Source organism: Anabrus simplex, chromosome 1 (assembly GCF_040414725.1).
Source record: "Anabrus simplex isolate iqAnaSimp1 chromosome 1, ASM4041472v1, whole genome shotgun sequence".
Taxonomy (NCBI): Eukaryota; Metazoa; Arthropoda; class Insecta; order Orthoptera; family Tettigoniidae; genus Anabrus; species Anabrus simplex.
The window spans coordinates 655,289,627-655,309,117 of NC_090265.1; the positions used below are offsets into that span (position 1 = coordinate 655,289,627).

General features: G+C 41.6%; 1 protein-coding gene across 1 annotated transcript in view; it reads right to left on the reverse strand.

Annotated features, from left to right (window-relative positions):
• The window catches only part of DIP-delta (Dpr-interacting protein delta), a 941,119-nt gene that overhangs the window by 697,157 nt on the left and 224,471 nt on the right, over positions 1–19,491 (reverse strand). The gene's annotated exons all lie outside the window — the stretch shown is intronic.

The window sequence follows — 19,491 nt, forward strand, 5'->3', positions numbered from 1 at the left end:
ACGTTTTGTTTTAAAAAGGACTGCGTATTGTTCTAGGCCTGTAAAAGAGGTGCCTTTATACTCTGGGGGGAAAGAAATGAAATAAGGAATGTAGAATACGGAAATTTTGGCAATATAATTGTTGAGATAATATATTTAATTCATTAGAGGTACAAGACTACAGGTTACCTAATAACCGCGCGAGAAAAGCCATCGCAAATATGACATGCTGGTCCATTAATAACCGGTGTAATCGCTTTACTGTCGAATGTAGGCATGCAAACGTGCAAGTACTGTGTCGTACAGATGCCGGATGTCAGCTTGTGGGATGGAGTTCCATGCCTGTTGCACTTGGTCGGTCAATAGAGGGACGGTTAATGTCGGTTGTGGATGACGCTGCAGTTGTCGTTCAATGATGTCCCATACGTGCTCGATTGGGGACAGATCGGAAGATCGAGCAAGCCATGCAACTGTCGACACTCTGCAGAGCACATTGGGTTACAACAGCGGCAAGGGGGCGTGCATTATCCTGTTGGGAAACAACCCCGGGAATGCTGTTGATGAATGGCAGCACAGCAGGTCGAATCACCAGACGGACGTACACATCTGTAGTCATTGTGCGTGGAATAACCACGAGAGTGCTCGTGCTGTCATAGGAAATTGCTCCCCAGACCAGAACTCCCGGTGTAGGTCCAGTGTGTCGACGCGGCAGACAACGGACTTTCACTCCATCCTCCAATGAGCTCTCGCTTGACACCACTGATGTCGCAGACGGCGGCGATTTGGGATAAGTGGAATGTACGCCGCAGGGCGTTTGGCTCGGAGCTGTCCTTCAAGTAACCGATTTCGAACAGTTCGTTGCGTCACTGTGGTGCCAACTGCCACTCAAATTGCTGCTGAAGACGCAGTCCGCTGCGCCACAGCCATACGCCGAAAACGGCGGTCCTCCCTCTCAGTTGTGCCACGGGGATGACCGCAGCCCGGTCCTCTTGCGAGCGCACCTTCTCGTGACCACTGCTGCCAGCACGCATACACAGTTGAGACATTCCTGCCAAGTCGTTCTGCAATAGCGCGGAAGGAAAATTCACCTTCACGTAATCCTATTATACGACCTCCTTCAACCGCAGTGAGCTGTTGATACTGGCACGTCATGGGGCCGCTACTAGCGCCACGCTAATGCTATTAACGGGAAATTTGAATCAACGTCATAAACACGCCTCGCTACGTTAATTAATCTACCTAGACTGATCTAGCCTCCCAGTCACACATGGATATACAGTCCATCAGAACAATGTTCGTTGTGCTCATTTTACTATGCCAATATGTAAAGGAAAATGGACTTTATTGTACCATACTGTATGAATGGATATTTTCATAAAGTACTTATGCACACCTACATAATGCATTTACATTTTCCTCTACACATTAACACAGGAAAATAAACACAACAAACGTTGTTCTGATGAACTGCATATCCATGTTCGGCTGGGACCGTGACAAGTTTTAAAGAGGGTAATAGATCGGGACAGCATTGTGGAATACTAAGTATTGCTCACGCACCGTCGATAAGATAGAGGTTAGAAAGGTTACAAATTAACTTTAAATTTGTGATTGTTATTAATTCTAAGTTTTAGTTAATTTATATGCTAATCAATGACCCCGAAGGCTTGTTGAATATCCAGAGACAATTCTCCTTCCTATGTTTCTTATTTGTTGTTTTTTAATTTATTGGCCTTTGGCTACATCACCGTTTGCTCATCACAGACATCAATATAAAACAATGAAACAATATGCGCAGAACAATACAGAAAACTTTACAACATATATTGCACTAGAATCAAAGTTTTACGTTATTTTATTTCAAATTTAAAAAGTCCGTGTCCATATTATGTCCAAGGAGTACATATCACATCTTAATTACACTTTTATATTGAAATACCACACGATTTCAGATTTTTTTAACCGAACGAGTTGGCCATGCTGTTAGACACGCGCAGCTGTGAGCTTGTATTCGGGAGATAGTGGGTCCGAATCCCACTTTTGGCAGCCTTGGAGGTGGGTTTTAGGGTTTTGAATAGACACTTTCATTTATAAATATAAGACAATAAAAATGTCCAATAATATTGTCTTGAGGAATTCCCCACTGAATGATTACAGGATAAGAAATACTTCACTTACTCTAATTCTCACAGTTCCGTTTTCTAGAATTATTGCCATCGTGTGAGCCATTACTTTGTCTAGCCTAATTGCACCCCGTCTTTGGTGATGTGGTCTACCTATGGGATCTTGAACATTCTGCAATATATTCACAATTCAAAGACCTCAAGGCCGTTCATTGACACCGTAAAGCAGTGCCAGTAACACACAATACTTCATGGAATTAAATCTCATGGTTGCACGCAAGATGCTTGTTTATCAGCGCAGGTCCGGTGTCAGAGCACGAAACAACACAGAATACAGTACTAATTAGACCAAAGAACAAAAAATTTTCGGCGGATAGCATGGCATCCAACACACGTTCTAAGACATCTGAAATATGTCGATTCCAAATATGCAAATTATTTCTCTCTTTCGACCACCGTTCTGAGATATACATCAACCATTTACATACGTTTTAACAGTGTATCAAGGAAAACAACTCGCAGAGAGAAGTTTAAGTAGAGCACTGATTACTACATGCAGTGCTAATCAACAGGCTTTAGTTAAGACTAGTGCAAATGTATTACATGTCACATACTGGATTATCAATCAATCAATCAATCAATCAATCAATCAATCAATCAATCAATCAATCAATCAATCAATCAATCAATCAATCAATCAATCAATCAATCAATCAATCAATCAATCAATCAATCAATCAATCAATCAATCAATCAATCAATCAATCAATCAATCAATCAATCAATCAATCAATCAATCAATCAATCAATCAATCAATCAATCAATCAATCAATCAATCAATCAATCAATCAATCAATCAATCAATCAATCAATCAATCAATCAATCAATCAATCAATCAATCAATCAATCAATCAATAAGAGGATTCATTTGTCGAGAAGACTGCGTGCATAACTGGGCAGGGCAACCGCTGAAATTAATTTATTGTAGCTCTTTAACACTGCGTTGCCAAGTGATGAGGGGCTTGTCGTACCCGTTTGATAAATAACAATGATGATAGCAATATGCCGGGCTGAGTGGCTCAGACGATTAAGGCAATGACTTTCTGAGCCCAAGTTGGCAGGTTCGATCCTAGTTCACACCAGTGGTATTTCAATGGGCTCAAATGCGTCAATCCCGTGTCGATAAATTTACTGGCATGTAAAAGAACTCCCGAGGGGCAAAATTCAGACACCTCGACGTCTGCGAAACCTGCGCAAGTACAAAAGTTGTTAGTGGGATGTACAACCAATAACATTTTTTCTCGATTTTGGCTATTTTAGGACCACGTCCATTCATTTCCGTTTGTTTCCTGCTTCCCTTTTTCCTCTTAAATAGTTCTTCATTATTTCCTTCTTCCTCTTGTCTTCTGTCCAGATGTTACTCCGTTCCTTTTTTTATATCTCCTGGAAACCCTTGACAATGTTTATCAATCTACTAAAAGGTTTTCTGCCCTAAATTATATCTGCTGTTATTCCCATCTCTTATTATGCAATAGCTGTAAACATCTGCTAATCTTTCGTTGTGGGTTTAATAGGCTTTTCATTATTAATTTATTATAAAATCTCGCTTGCTTATACATACATACTCACCTGCCTACAATAGCCACCGACGACGCTCAGGTGTACCACTCGCGAAATTCCAATACATTGGCGTTGGTAAGTTCATTAATGCGTGGTAGTGTTCTATTAGTGCAGAAAGATTAGGGTGGTAATGGAATATGATACCATTCAGTAGAGTTTATAGATCAACTAAATTTTTAGTAGATCTCCTTTTAAAGCAGTCTACTTATGTACGCATGAAAATATAAATATGAACGCAGCTATTGTTTAACGGGAAAACGGCTTGATTTCTATACTCTATAAATATCTCTACTGGTTTTGTTGAAATCTAACGTATGAAAGAACAAAAAAGTCTCTTCATTTATACAGGCATCATCAGTCGACTTCCAAAATGTTCTACAGATTGAATCTCGATAAGTCGCTGACAAACAGCAACTCATTCCCGTCGCGTCTTTAAATTCAGTTAGACTCCGTCCTTACAAAATCAGATTGACCCTTGTAGTTTGAGAACTAAGGACAAATTTTGATTTTAGGTTTGCTCCAACAAGGAGTTGGCGCACAGCTTCGTACCGATTCATGAACTGGTGTAAGTGTATGCGTGAGACATGATGTCGTTGGGAACTCTCACAAACCAGCAGCGTGTTGCAACGGTTGGTGAACGGGAAATATTGGCCAGGCTGCTTTCTGTACTGGCTACTTTTTCAAATCTTTCTGCTTTTCAATTATCTCTATATTAACGCGAAAATGCTCCTTTAATGTTTCTTTATAATAATAATTGCGTGTGGCTATTTCTTGCCGGATGCAGCACTTGTAAGATAGACCCTCCGATGAGGGTGAGCGACACCTGCCATGAGTAGGTAACTGCATGTTATTGTGGTAGAGGATAGTGTTATGTGTGGTGTGTAAGTTGCCGGGATGTTGGGGACAGCACAAGCACAGAGCCCCCAGGCCATGGAAATTCACCATTTAAGGTTAAAATATCCCACCCGGCCGGGAATCGAAGCCGGGATCCTCAGGATCAAAGGCCAGTACGCTAACTATTTAGCCATGGAGCCTGACTATTTCGTTATCATAGTGAGGAACTGTTTCTTCTAGACAGATAGACAGACAGACACCAAGCGAGTTGGCCGTGCGGTTAGGGTCGAAAAGCTGTAAGCTTGCATTCGGGAAATAATGGATTCGAACCCCACTGTCGCCAGCCCTGAAGATGATTTTTCCGTGGTTCCCATTTTCACACCTAGCAAATGCTGTACATTAATTAAGGCCACCGAAGCTTCCCACTCCTGACCCTTTCCTATCCCATCGTCGCCATAAGACCTATCTGTGACGATGCGACGTAAAGCAAATTGTTAGTCAGTTTCCCTCGCAAGCCTGGGATACAGAATTTAGTAGTATAAAGTTACAGTTTTGTAACGCTAATATTCGTAAGACAGGGACGATTTTCCGTTATCTGGAACATCTTTATTAAACAAGGTATCAAGGAAACAACTAATTATAAGAATAATAATAATAAAAATGTATTATTGCCACTATTACGTAGTCGCGCAAAACTAATTGGAAGTACCCATGACATGGATTATCCTTTCCGGAAGGCATTCAGCATAAAAATTGCTGCTTGCCTTTGATTACAACGACATTCACCATACATGAGGATCATGTCTGTAAGTTGCACATTCGAATACTTTTGCCTCTGCATTGCAGTGACTCTACGTAGATGAAAACGTGTCCTCTACGAACTCAATTGGAGAGGTAACGTAAAAGAAAGTCGTAATAGCAATATTCGTCTCCATCAGAGCAACGTAAACAAATTCAAAACAGTAATATGCGTCTCCATTCTATTGGCCTTCACAGCGGAAGAAATGATGTCAGTACACAAAACGACGATAGTACGTGCACCATCCGACCGATAGGAGACATCCAGATCATGAAAACTTCCACGCAGTTTGTTTTAATAATTAACAGAAATTACAGTTTTTAGGTTTGTCCTCTTCTGTAATACATTGATCAGCACAATCATAGCTGAGGTATTTAAGTTGTCCTGTTTCAGATCTTTACTCAGACAACTGCAATTCTCAAACGCCCAACACATTAGGCAGTCCAACACACTGACCTGTATGTAATTCACCCAGTACATATGTGGGGGTGGCACCACTGATCCTTTAGTCAAGTGTTTCTAGGTTGTCACTGCTGAGTCGTCTAGCATCGTAGTTAGCCGGTTCGAGTTCCTAGGTTGAAAACATTTTCACCATCAGAATGTTGGTCGGCAGTGACTCTACGTCACTATTTAAGGTGGTGGTATACAATTTCTAATCATTTGATTGCCTGCCAAAAGGCTGAATTCAATTCCAAACCTCTCCGATGTGTTCATGTTGATGGTGATTCGTTAAGCCTTGAACAGATCCCTTAGTGTTACTCGACAGGAGTAGACTAAGTGCCGACACAATGTTTCACCCTCTCCCTAACGCATTATCGTCAACGTTCCACATCCAGACGAGCAGGCTTCAAACAGAAAGACCTCCACCAGACAAGCCGAACATGGATAAGATACTTTGGAACTCGAAAATCTTATATTTAATGAATTGTATCGTTACATAGTTATTTTCGAAGTACTTCTCTTTATTCACTCCTGGCACTAAATGCCATACGATCAATAAATAACTTTTGCTGCCCTTCTTTTCTTTTTTTAATCAGTCCGAATCCATTTCAACACTGGAAAGGCATTAGGGGAATCTCCTTTGCGTCTTTGTTCTGAGTCTTCGAAATCGGTTCTCTAGTCTCTATTACCCTGATTGCTAGTACAAAGCTCACCTTCATAGAAGCACATAGACGGGTGTTAAATTCTCTCCACTTTGTTCATACTCGAGTTTCATTTCTATCATTCCCTCTCGTTCCTTTATTTTTCTCTGTAGTTCCTGCTCTGCGATCTTTCCGATAAGTGATGAAGATTGCGGGGGTATGATGCTACGCTTTAATCCTACAGGCAACTAAACTCACATTTTGCATGCAGGAAGCTGATATTGGTTTTGGTGTACGTGCTGTATATTAAGACTATTTTACTGCAGGCTAGAAAGAGCAGAACAGGCGCAGGTCTTCCTTTCTCCTCTATATTACAAACCATGTAAAACTTTAAGCTGAGTTATTCAACCATCCAAGCAATAAAAGGTAGAAAATAATTTAAAGGAAATATTACTGCCCATTTATTCAAATAATGGAGTTGGTTAAGGAAATGTCTCCTCTGTTCAAGGTTTCTGATTCCGTTATACTTTTCTGCCATTTACGAGCGGCTGGATGCTTGTATAAGCAATTAATAGCAGCTTAACACATTGACAAACAATTATTAACGCCGACAAATTAGATTATTTCATTATATTTAAGGTTACGAATACTATTAATAATTTGAACTCGTAATATTGAAGATGTGGAAGAACGCTTAGAATAAAGGAATATACTTTCAATGTGTCAAAAGCAAAAATCTAAATCCATATTGTCTAGATTCTTTATTTCGACAATACCTATCACACTGTACTTCTTCTGTATCAGAAATTACGGCCATGACCATGAAACATCATTGTTCGAATTACTTTCTTATCCGCGCGCGCATGGATAATATGGAATTCTAAAATGGTAAAGTACATTTAATGAATTGCATAGTTACATAATAAATTTCGAAGTTATTCTCTTTATTTCATAATATTTGTCAACAAAAGAATTTTGCTTTTTTGTCAGAATAATTCTGTACGAAAGTAAAGTTCTCTCAAAAATTTGTTTACAAGTTGCTTTACGTCGCACCGCCACAGGTATGTCTTACGGCGACGATGGAATAGGAAAGGCCTAGGATTAGAAGGAAATGGCCGGGGTATTAATTAAGGTACAGCATCAGTATTGGCCTAGTGTGAAAATGGGAAACCATGGAATAGCATCTTAAGGGCTGCCATCAGTGGAGTTTGAACCCACTATCTCCCGGTTGCAAGTTTACAGCTGCCCGCCCCTAACCGCACGGCTAACTCGTCCAATATCTCTCAACGTCATGTGGGAAAATCACAGAAAATTTATGTCAGTTTCAGATTAACTTATGCATCCGTTATGATATTCTTCTTTTAGTACCGGCTGACGTTCCGATTGAAGTTCAGTCTGTTCAGAGGATTGTTAATTATTTTCAAGTGAAAAGGCTGGAACGCGGTTCACTTAGCCTTGTAAGACCAACTGAGGGCCTGCATGACACGTAGTCAGTCATTGCTTTCCCAACCAGCAGGTTCAGAGCTGAGCAAGCCTTTTCCCCATTTTTATTTGGCTCTATAATGTATGTGGATTTGGCGTAGTTTAACGGCTAGATGCCATTTCTGGCTCTAACCCTGTTTAAGGGAACATTACTGCGTCTAATACGTTCAAGGATTGAACCTCAAACTTACTAAACCGAATGCCCATATACTGACCTTTTCGCCAAAGAGCCGAGTGTGTGAATTTACAACCCTGGTTTCTATGTACAGGGCGAGTTGGCCGTGCGGTTACGGGCTCGCAGCAGTGAGCTTACATTAGGGAGACAGAGAGTTAGAACCCAACTGTTGGCAGAGCTGAAAATGGTTTTCCGGGGTTTCCCATTTTCTCACCAGGCTATACCTTAATTAATGTCACGGCCACTACCTTCCCACTCCCCGCCCTTTGCTATCCCATCGTCGCTATAAAACCTATCTGTGTCGGTGCAATGTAAAGCCAATGGTAAAAGAAGACAAAAAGAGGAAATTAAGAACACTTATCGAGAGAAGCATAAGTAGAAACGGTGATGAATATTTGATAAATATTCTTATTTATAAAATCCTTCAGGCAAGCAAATCAATGTTGAAAACATCCTAGGGATGAGCTACGAGGTTTAGGTAAATAAAATGTAATAAAGTTTGAGAATATATTCTTTATTTATTCCTAAAAATTGCCATCCTTTTCTTAATCATCGTTATTCGGTCAATTAGATTTAGCGGTTTGCCTTTTTCTACCACTACGAGCTAACTGCATTCAATGTGGACATTTTAAAAAAATCAAAAATCACCTGAGGATGTTGTCCGACTCGTTGGCTGAATGGTCAGCGTACTGGCCTTCGGATCAGAGGGTCCCGGGTTCGATTCCCGGCCGGGTCGGGGATTTTAACCTTAATTGGTTATTTCCAAAGACCCGGGGGCTGGGTGTTTGTGCTGTCCCCAACATTCCTGCAACTCACACACCACACACAACACTATCCTCCACCACAATAACACGCAGTTACCTACACATGGCAGATGCCTCCCACCCTCATCGAAGGGTCTGCCTCACAAGGGCTGAACTAGGCTAGAAATAGCTACACGAAATTATTATACCTGAGGATATTGAACCAAGGAATACATTACGGAAAGAATTATGTAAAAAAATTAATTTGGCTAGGATTTGAATAAAAAATGAAATAAGTAAAGAAACAAGCGATTTTTTGCAGTTTTCCTGGAAATGCATTTACGCTGAAAGTGATTTTCAACATTTGTCTTTTTAGTTTGATGGATATATCCAGGACGCAAAATTTTAAACCTTTTCGGGCCCTTTAGCCCTTCATCGTTCGGCGCAATTGAGGAAAGTGTTTAGTTTTAGAGTTTTTGTAGTATTCGGAGCGCTACTTTGCTAAGAAATGTTTTTAACATCAAAAATATTAAACATTAAACCTTATTAAAGAGGATACAGTACATTTTATTCCGTTCGCATTTGATATGCTCTGTGATGCATCATTAATCATACAATGGTGTTATGCGAATGTTATGAGCGTGATACAGCGCACTCTAGCCTCACCATGAGAAGCCGCAGAAGGACGGGACAATAACGTGATCCATAATGTCAATAGAGAGAAAGTTGGAGTGCATGTGGACTAGAATGAGTGTCGGGAAACTCTCACGAGTGGCATTATCTTTTTTTCTTTTTTTTTTACACGTTGAGCCAACGGAAAATTAATCATGGTATGCTCCTACGTTTGTTTTAATCCCGAACAAAAGTTTTGGTGGGATGATGTTGGGAAGGGGAGAAGAGGACTGAGAGAGAGAAAGAGAAACTGGAAGTGAAGTGAACGCAAAAGGGAATATGGAGTGGAATAATGGCACAATTAGAACGAAGGGATAAATGGACGGTATCAAGGAGATACTGGGATTAGGTGAGAGTTATAGCGGCACAGTGTAGGGAATTAGAAAGAAAGGGGAGAAGACAACAAAGAATATTGAGAGAAGAAAGGTTGAAATCTAGATGCGTCGTACCCCGTAAGAGGATGGCGAGATTACAAGTATATTGCACTGTTGGCCTCCTCTTCTGAAGGTAGCGAGTTCGATTCCTCGGTCACATCATACTGTCTTTAAATGCGATAACTCCGCGTCGTTGGCTTGCGACACTTTAAAGACCTATGGGACAGTATTCTGACATCCTTGACGTACATCAAGTGTAGGGAGGTTAAAATAATATAAGAGCAATTAATCAGGTGTTTATAGCGAGGCCGGTCCCATGGCCTAGAGATAACAAACCTCCTCCATACCGGGAGGCCCCGAGTTCGATTCCCGGCCAGGACAGGATATTTTATCAGGATCTGAGAGCTGGTATGATGTCAACTCAGTCTACATGATTATCATTGAGTAACTATCCAACGGTAAGTTAACAACCCCAGTTTAGAAGGCCATCAATAACGGGCGAGATAATTCGTCGCGCTGACCACGCACACCTTGTAACCTGCAGGTCTTCACGCTGAGCATAAGTCGCTTTGTAGGCCAAAGCCCTTAAGGGCTTTTACGCCAAGGATTTGTTTATTTGTATCCCCTCTAGTCCTCTAACATTGCATTCTGCTTCGAAGGAGGCTTGCAATGGTGTCTCAACATCGCACTAGCTGCCAGCCTCTTCGAGAGTTGTGGCAAAGCACACTGTTATTACAGCCTACATACCGCATGCATTTTCTTCAAACACCGCCATTTTTTCGGAAATATCATCCAGCTCTGAGCAATTTGTTTTGAATCACCTGTTAGATAAAATATGTATGTGTACGTATTTCTTCAAAGTTTTGGTGACACTAATGAAGAAATGTGGTGGTAATATCAAATTGCATTGTATTTATGTATGTATTCATGCATGATCTTTTATTGCAAGTTGCTTTACGTCGCAACGACACAGATAGGTCTTATGGCGACGATGGGACGGGAAAAGGCTAGAAGTTGGACGGAAGCGGCCGTGGCCTTATTTAAGGTACATCCCAAGCATTTGCTTGGTGTGAAAATGGGAAACCACGGAAAACTATCTTCAGGGCTGCCGACGGTGGGGCTCAAACCCACTATCTCGCGAATACTGGATACTGACCATACTTAAGCGACTGCAGCTATCGACCTCGGTGTCATCATGCATGAATAAAGGGAGGTGTGACCTTTCTAACTTACCCTAGAGACAACACTGTTCGATACGACGGCTGAATTCGTGGATGCGAAGACAATGCATATAATAAGTACGAATGTAAAAGATACTATCGTAACGCAACAGCGTGAACTGGAAGATATTGCTTTGTCTATATCCTAAGAAGTACCATCTATATTAATGGAGACACAATCACCGAAGTTAACAGCAGGATTGGGAAAGGTACTGAGAGTGCGACATATTTCAGAACTTTCAGTTAATGTTAATTAATAACACTAATATATCTATGACTGTAATACCATTGAAATAGACATAAACTCATGAATTATATAACGATAAATACGTACATACAGTACGGTATTTTACTAAAAATATGTTCATGACTGTTAATTCACAGTTCTAATTCAATTCTATTTAAAAATAATCAGTATGATAGGTAAGCACACAAGTATATTATGTCTTAAGATGAAGAAGAGCTGAAAGAACTGTGACGTTTCATACTGTATTTGGTTTTGGCTCTTGATGATTCGTTTCGTCCGTCTCTGTGGTGTAGTGGTTAGTGTGATTTGCTGCTAACTCCGGAAGCCCGGGTTCGATTTTCGGATCTGCCACGAAATTTGAAAAAGTGTACGAGGGCTGGAACGCCGTCCACTCATCCTAGGGATATCATCTGAGTAGAGGGGATTCGATTCCCATCTCAGCCATACTCGAAGTGGTTATTCTTGGTTTCCCACTTCTTATCCATGCAAATACCGGGATGGTACCCAACGCAAGACCGCAGCCACTTCGTTCCCTCTTCCTGGTGCATCCTTTCCAATCGTCTCAACCCCTCCACAAGGCCCATGTTCAGCGTCTGGGCGAGGCACTGGTCATACTTCCCAGTTTCATCCCCCGACCGAAAGCCTCACGTTCCAGGACACTGCCCTTGAGGTGATAGTGGTGGGATCACTCGCTGATTCTTAGGGGAAAACCAACCCTGTAGGTAAACGGATTAAGGAAAAAGGGAAAGAAAGAATAGTTCGTTTCACACCCATTGTTACTTACCAAATAGGTCTCTTTTTACAACCCGGTAGTTGGTGTATTGAAATTCTAATACACCCGGTTTAAACAGTAATTCTGTGTTCCCATCGTTTCCATTCTACTGTTTATGTGTATCAGGACGGGTGTCTTAACTTCGAAAAGAAAAATCCCGTCTTTGTAGCTTGTGTATTCTATAGTCACATTCACAGGCTGCGGAAAATCGTTCTCGAGGGTACTAGTAGCTGATAAGTCTCGTAGTGAAGGCAAACGATTTTCGAAAGTCATTTGTGTACTGAGCGTTAGGAATGCGAAAGCACACGTTCCCTCATAGCAAGGAGACAAGTAATGCATTTTTAAATTCTGTGAGGGAGTGTGTTATTGATGAGTAGAACACGACATATGGTAACGAAGCCTTGCCTTGCGCTGTTACACACCAGCGTTAACACAACTCACACGAGCATAAACCCGCTCTTGACTGTGCCATTTGACATCGGGACAGCTGTCAGAAATCATTTGTTCTCAGTCCTCTGTATAGCAGTAGCTCTAGAAGGTGACACATGGAGGATCAGATTTGTTATTCTACTAAATACAGTGGTATAAAATATTATAGCATCACTTGAGTCATAATTTTGTATTTCATACTAATCTTTGTCCGCCTCTGTGGTGTATAGTGGATAGTGTGATTAGTTACCACCTCCGGAGGCCCAGGTTTGATTCCCGGTTCTGCCACGAAATTTGAAAAGTACTATGAGCGCTGGAATTGGGTACACTCAGCCTCGGTAGTTCAACTGAGTAGAGGGGATTCGATCCCCACTTCAGCCATCCTCGAAGTGGTTTTCCGTGGTCTCCCACTTCCCCTCCAGGCAAATGCCGGGATGGTACCTAACTTAAGGCCATGGCAATTTCCTTCCCTCTTCCTCGCCTATCCTTTCTAGCCTTCCCATCCTCCACAAGGCCCCTGTTCAGCATAGCAGCTGAGGCCGGCTGGGCGAGGTACTGGTCTTTTCGCCAGTTGTATCCTCAACCAAATGCCTCACGCTCCAGGACACTGCACGTAAGACGGCAGAGGAGGGATCCCTCACTGAGTCCGAGGGAAAAAGCGAACTCTGGAAGGTAAACGGACTAAGAAAGGAAGAAAGATATTGACCCTTAGCACTCCAATAAATTGGTATGGTATTTATTTTGATCTTCTGGAAAGGTATGGGTGTAGTTCTTTCTATTATTAGCGCTACAACTTAACACAAAATGAAATTACTAAATGATTACGTAAATCTGGAAATGAAGAATTTGTTGTTTACTTTCACCCTCTGTACACCACGTCTCAAAGCAAAAATCTCGATGAAGGCCTAGTTTCATTGCAAAGATTTTGAAAAAGTTGGTTTCTCTTCGTCCTTCTTTATTCTGTGTATTGCTACATTCAGTACAATACTTGGTAATATTTCCGGTGTTTACCTAGATGAAGTGTAGTTCACAGTGCACTGGGCCTTCATCTTGGCTTAAAACAATAAATTCCACAGACAGTAAACTGGTACTTTACATACGTGTTACTGTCGAAGAGGTGCTAAAAGCTTAAGCGATGTCGTTAACGCTCGTTGTTCTTCGAAGAAACGTATGTCGGAACATATCCGACATACCAGTGCAAAGGGTTAACTTTCATAGCATATAACAACAAAATTTAATATCATTCTATAATCTTATTTCTCCTCGAACGATCTATATAACTTATAGAGTCCTTGATTTTCATGCGGAGGCCCAGCGTTCGAATGTCGGCCAGGGCTACTTCGAAATCTACTCAACCTGCGTGAGAAAATTTCACAGTTATTCGGGAATATTTAGAATTAGATTTTGTCAAAACTAAACTTACTCGTCATATTTGCAAACAATGTGTGAAAAATATTATTAATGTTTACACTCATATCCTTTCTTTTTTTACCAGTTGCCTGAGGTCAACACTTTGTGTGGAATTAGTACAGATTTACGACCGGATTGCTATCCTGTCGCCAACCCTATGTGGAACAATGTTACTTTTAAAAACTCCATTCAAACTTATGTCTACTACTGTAATTCCAAGTAATCTCCCCACTGACAGACTGGAACATACCGCTTAGTCAAGCAGCTCATCTCCTTACTCTGTACAGTCTGAGAACAAATAATGAACATGGCAACATCACAAACTTGTGGTTGTGTTGTAAGCAGTTTTGAGAAAGCACATGCATATGTGAAGTGTGCCAGATTTTGTTCCGCAGGAGTTCCTTTACGTGGTAGTAAATATACCGACACGAGAATGAGCACCTTCAAATACCACCGGACTGAGCCAGGACTGATGCTGCCAAGGTCAGCACTCTACCGTCAGAGGCAATCAGCCCGGCGTGTTACCTGTAGTGCGAGTTTCTGCGGTGGTTCATAGTGTGATGAAGTTTGATGATTAGACAAGTTAGAAGAGTAAACCATATACGGTTAAAATCCCTGGCGTGGCTGGGAATCGAACCCGTTGCCTTCTCAACCGAAGGTCACTACGCTGACCATTCAGCCAAGGAACCAGACATCCCCTGACTTACGCTAAGAGCGCGAAAATTTATTTACATTTTTCTCAAAATTCATTTTTATGAACACACTAACAGCATCGAACTGAGGAACTGTCGGAGGCAGAGACAGTGGCTCCGGTCTAGAAAGCCATATTTTTTTACTGATATATCTTTTCTTATTTTCTAATTCTCTATTTGTTTTTCTTGTATTTTCTGTTAAAGGGCGACACACACACACACACACACACACAGTCTCCGAGTCAATTGGAAATAACCAATTAAGTTTAAAATTCCCGACCAGACCGGCAATCGAACCCGGGGCCCCTTGAACCAAAGGCCACCACGCCAACCATTTAGCCATGGAGCCGGACAAGGTTTGACGGCTAAAAGGATTCGTCGTGCTGAACTTGTGTCACCTCGTAATTTGTAGGCCTTGGCTGAGAGGCGTCGCTTGTTCGGCCATGGCCTATCAGAACTGTAGTTCACAGAAAGGGAAAGAATATATCTCTACTAAGTTTTCCATCACATTTATCGAACAATCGATGGCTCCTTCTAGCCATTTTTTTTTTTTACTGTATTGTGCGCTAAAGTGAGGTGCCTAACTGAGGTGATGCTGAAGTTGTGTTTGATTCATTCGACAGGATAAGGGTTCCATTCCCTGTCGGGAAGCCGAAAATTCTGCAAACCAGGTTTTCACTTCTGGAGGGGCATATGCTCGCGAGCTTCACTCAGCCTACAATAGAAATTACCAGGTTAATTCCTGGGTACAATGGCAGCTAGTCAAGGACTGAGCACTCCAACTCCATCTTGTTCCTCCGTGGGCTTTTTGTTTTCCTCTTACTATATAGAATGGTCGGAAACAATGTGAACAAGGTATATGAGCGTTCGAGGATTGGTCAAACGGATAAATAATTTAAAAAATATAATTCTATACCTGACACCTTGGTCATTTCACGGAACTGTGACACTCCAAACTATCTGGGAGTAACCCTTGATAGAACTCTCACATTCAAGAAGCACTGCATAAAATGCAAATTCAAAGTGTCGGCAAGGAACAACCGACTTCGTAGATTGGTTGGTCCACCGCAAACCCTCCGTACATCTGCAATGGCGCTTTGTTATTCCGTCGGAGAATACGGATGTCCTGTCCGGTATTCATCATCTCATGTCAGACAGGTGGATGTGGCACTCAACGAGACATACAGGCTAGTGACTGGCTGCCTGAAGTCTACTCCAGTTGACAAACTCTACTGCCTTGCTCCACCTTGTTTTCAAAGGAAAGTAGCTGAAGACAAGGCGAGAACTAGAGAGGACCAACAAAGTACTCATACCGTGCAGGGTCATACAACTCCAGCCCAGAGACTGAAGACAAGAATAGGTTTCCTACGAACGTTTGAGGAACTGGAGACTGAAATGAAGAAAAAGTTTCCTACGAACGTCTGAGGAACTAACTGGATCACCCGGCACTGCAAGAGTACAGCTGGCCGCGCGGTTAGGGGCGTGCAGCTATGAGCTTGTATCTGGGAGATAGTGGTTTAGAGCACCAATGTCGGCAGCCCTGAAGATGGTTTTCCGTGGTTTCCCATTTTCACACCATGTAAATGCTGGGGCTGTACCTTAATTAAGGCCACGGCCGCTTCCTTCCCAGTCCCATCCCATAGTCGCCATATGACCTATCTCTGTCGGTGTGACGTAAAACAAATTGTAAAAAGACGGCTTTGTAAAGCCACGGCCCCCGTCATCACAGGTCAGATGACAGTTGCAGAACGTTATGCAACATGGAATGCGCTTGATGTTGCTAGGTCGAGATATGCGTGAAGTGCTTTGACTTTTATATGTGTTGTGTAGTTTAGTAAGCATAATTGAACTGTGTAAATGATATTTCTCATACTATAATAATTATAATCAGCTGCTGAAGTTAGTCAATCAGATCGCTTCGCGTTCGAATTCAAGCGGGCTTTGCGAGGCGGTGTTGACAAATCTCCACGTGGCTTAAGATCGGTTCACGTTGTTTCCCACAAGCCCGTACAACGGTGTTCTAAACCTACGCGTGGATCTACAGTTAAAAACACAGATGAAATCTCTTCTGTTTGCTTATTATCATAAAGTTATTGACGGTGAAATGGTTAACGCGTCTGTCTGGAGAGCAAGGGGATTCGGGTTCGAATGCCGGGCTGATTGGCTGAGACGACTGAGGGGCTAGCCTTCCGAACCCAACTTGGCTGGTTCGATCCTGGCTCAGTCCGGTGATATTTGAGGGTGTTTAAGTACGTCAGCCTCGTGTCGGTAGATTTACAGGCACGTAAAAGAACTCCTACACTTTGACATCTCTGAAAACCGTAAGAAAGTCGGTAGTGGGACATGAAATTTATTATTATTCTATTATAATTTGATTCCGTCTGTTGCCATTTCTTAATGGATGCAGTACTTCGGCTTCTGTCTCTCGGTACGAGCCAAAGCAACATGTAGCTTCCGCTGAAGTCTGGTCTCAGTTATCGCTGTGACGATATGGAAGCTGATGAGATATGTGTGGTGTGGTGACGTTCTGAGCGCAGTGAGTGTGTGTAAGAATAAGGAAAGATGCTACTTAGGGGGTCAGTCGTGCTACAATAGCTTTTGGGTTGATGACCTTACGGATGGACAGACAGACAGACAGACAGACAGACAGACAGACAGACAGACAGACAGACAGACAGACAGACAGACAGACAGACAGACAGTATTATTTCTACAGCACACTTTTACGCCTAGTAGGGTCACACGTACGAGCGAGCTATATCCCGTATGTAGAACCTGGCCTACTTATTATTGTTCTTTTCGTTTAGGGCCGTTAGAGACGACGTCGCTGGGTTGACTGGCTCAGACGGTTGACGCGCTGGCCTTCTGACCTCAACTTGGCAGATTCTATCCTGGCTCAGTGTGGTGGTATCTGAAGGTGTTCAAATACGTCAGCCTCGTGTCAGTAGTTTTACTCCTGTGGGACTAAATTCCGGAACCTTGGCGTCTCCGAAAACCGTAAAGATAGTTAGTGAGACGTGAAGCCAATATTATTATTATTATTATTATTATTATTATTATTATTATTATTATTATTAGAGACCACGTCAATTAATTCTGATAGCCTTTTTTCTGCAGTCCAAGAACATTCCATTCCTTCTCTTGTCCCCCCTCTTCTCTTTTCTGTACAACTGCTGTTCTGCTTTTGCTCATCGTGGAAGACCTTAACGTTGTTGATCACTGATCTGTATTTTATCGGTTAGAGATGTCCTCCTGATTCAGTCTCATGCTCTTGAGGTCCTTCCTTACTTCCTTCAACTATTTATACGAGACAGATCTGTTGTCTAACACACTAAAAATCTGCTTCCTTAGTCGGGTTGCATTCATCCTGAACAGGTGTCCATAGAACTTAAGGTAAAACATAATTACCCAACAACAACAACAACAACAACAACAACAACAACAACAAATGTACAACAAGCAATTCCATGGAAAGAAAATATTACAATAAATACTACTCAGGCTCACTCTCTTCTTGACCCTTTGCAATCTGGCTTCAAGAAGGGTCATAGCACAGCCACTGCCTTACTCAAAGTGACTGAGGACATCAGGCAAGCAATGGACGAAAGATAAGTGACAATACTCACACTCCTTGACATCAGCAGTGCTTTTGACACGATAAACATCCAGACATTGCTGATGAAGCTCAAATCATTCTTCGGTAATGTTGCTTTAAAATTTTTCACCGCATATCTCACAGATCGTATGCAACGTGTTACAGTACAAGATACTGCTTCTCAGTGGCGACTCCGGAAGGCAGGAACCCCCCAAGGTTCTGTTCTTGATCCCCTTTTGTTTGTCCTCTATATAAATGATATCTCCTCTAAAATAAAGTATAATAGATATCACCTCTTTGCCGACAACCTCCAGATTTACTGCCACGTTAATATAAATGATATATAGAATGCAATAAGAGATATTAACTCCGAACTTCAACAACTCAGTGTATACACCAGTGAAAACTCTCTCCTCCTCAACCCCCCCAAAATTCAAACAATTATTATTGGTTCTCATAAATTATTAAACATCATGTATAAAAATTATGCTATTCCTCCAGTGACATTAAATGCCACCGTAATCCCGTTCAGTAAGGAAGTGAAGAACCTAGGTATGACCCTGACTGAAACTCTTGACTGGTCTGCACACGTAAGAAATACACGTAGAAAGATGTACGCGACGTTACACCCTCTAAAACGACATAAGGACATTTTGCCACAAGACGTAAAGATAAAACTACTCCAAACTTTGATACTACCAATACTTGACTACTGCGACATTGTCCTCATTAATGCAACCCGTGAACAAACTATGAAACTTCAACGAGCATTGAACTCTGGTCTTCGATTTGTTTTTAGCTTGAGTTATGATGCTCACATAACCCCTAGCTACACATTTCTTTCCTGGCTGAAACCCGAGAGGCGACGGAAATTCCATGTACTTACACTGATATATCGAACTCAGAAGGAAAATCTACGCAAATACATCTCTTCAAAATTACATTTATTATCTCATTCCATAATTGTAAGACTAGATCTTGCACTTCCCTCGCTATTCCCGTCAACCACTCATCAATATATAACAGATCCTTCGTTGTGGCTGGGTCACGACTTTGGAATTCACTCCCAGCTGCTGCCAGGAACTCAAACTCAATATCGAAATTTAAGACTGCGTGTAGAGATTACCTGTTGAATACCGCTGAATGTCTCGTGTGATTGTTTCGTGTGTATGATGACGTATGATAGGTTGCGTGATTGTGATTATTATTATTATTATTATTATTATTATTATTATTATTAT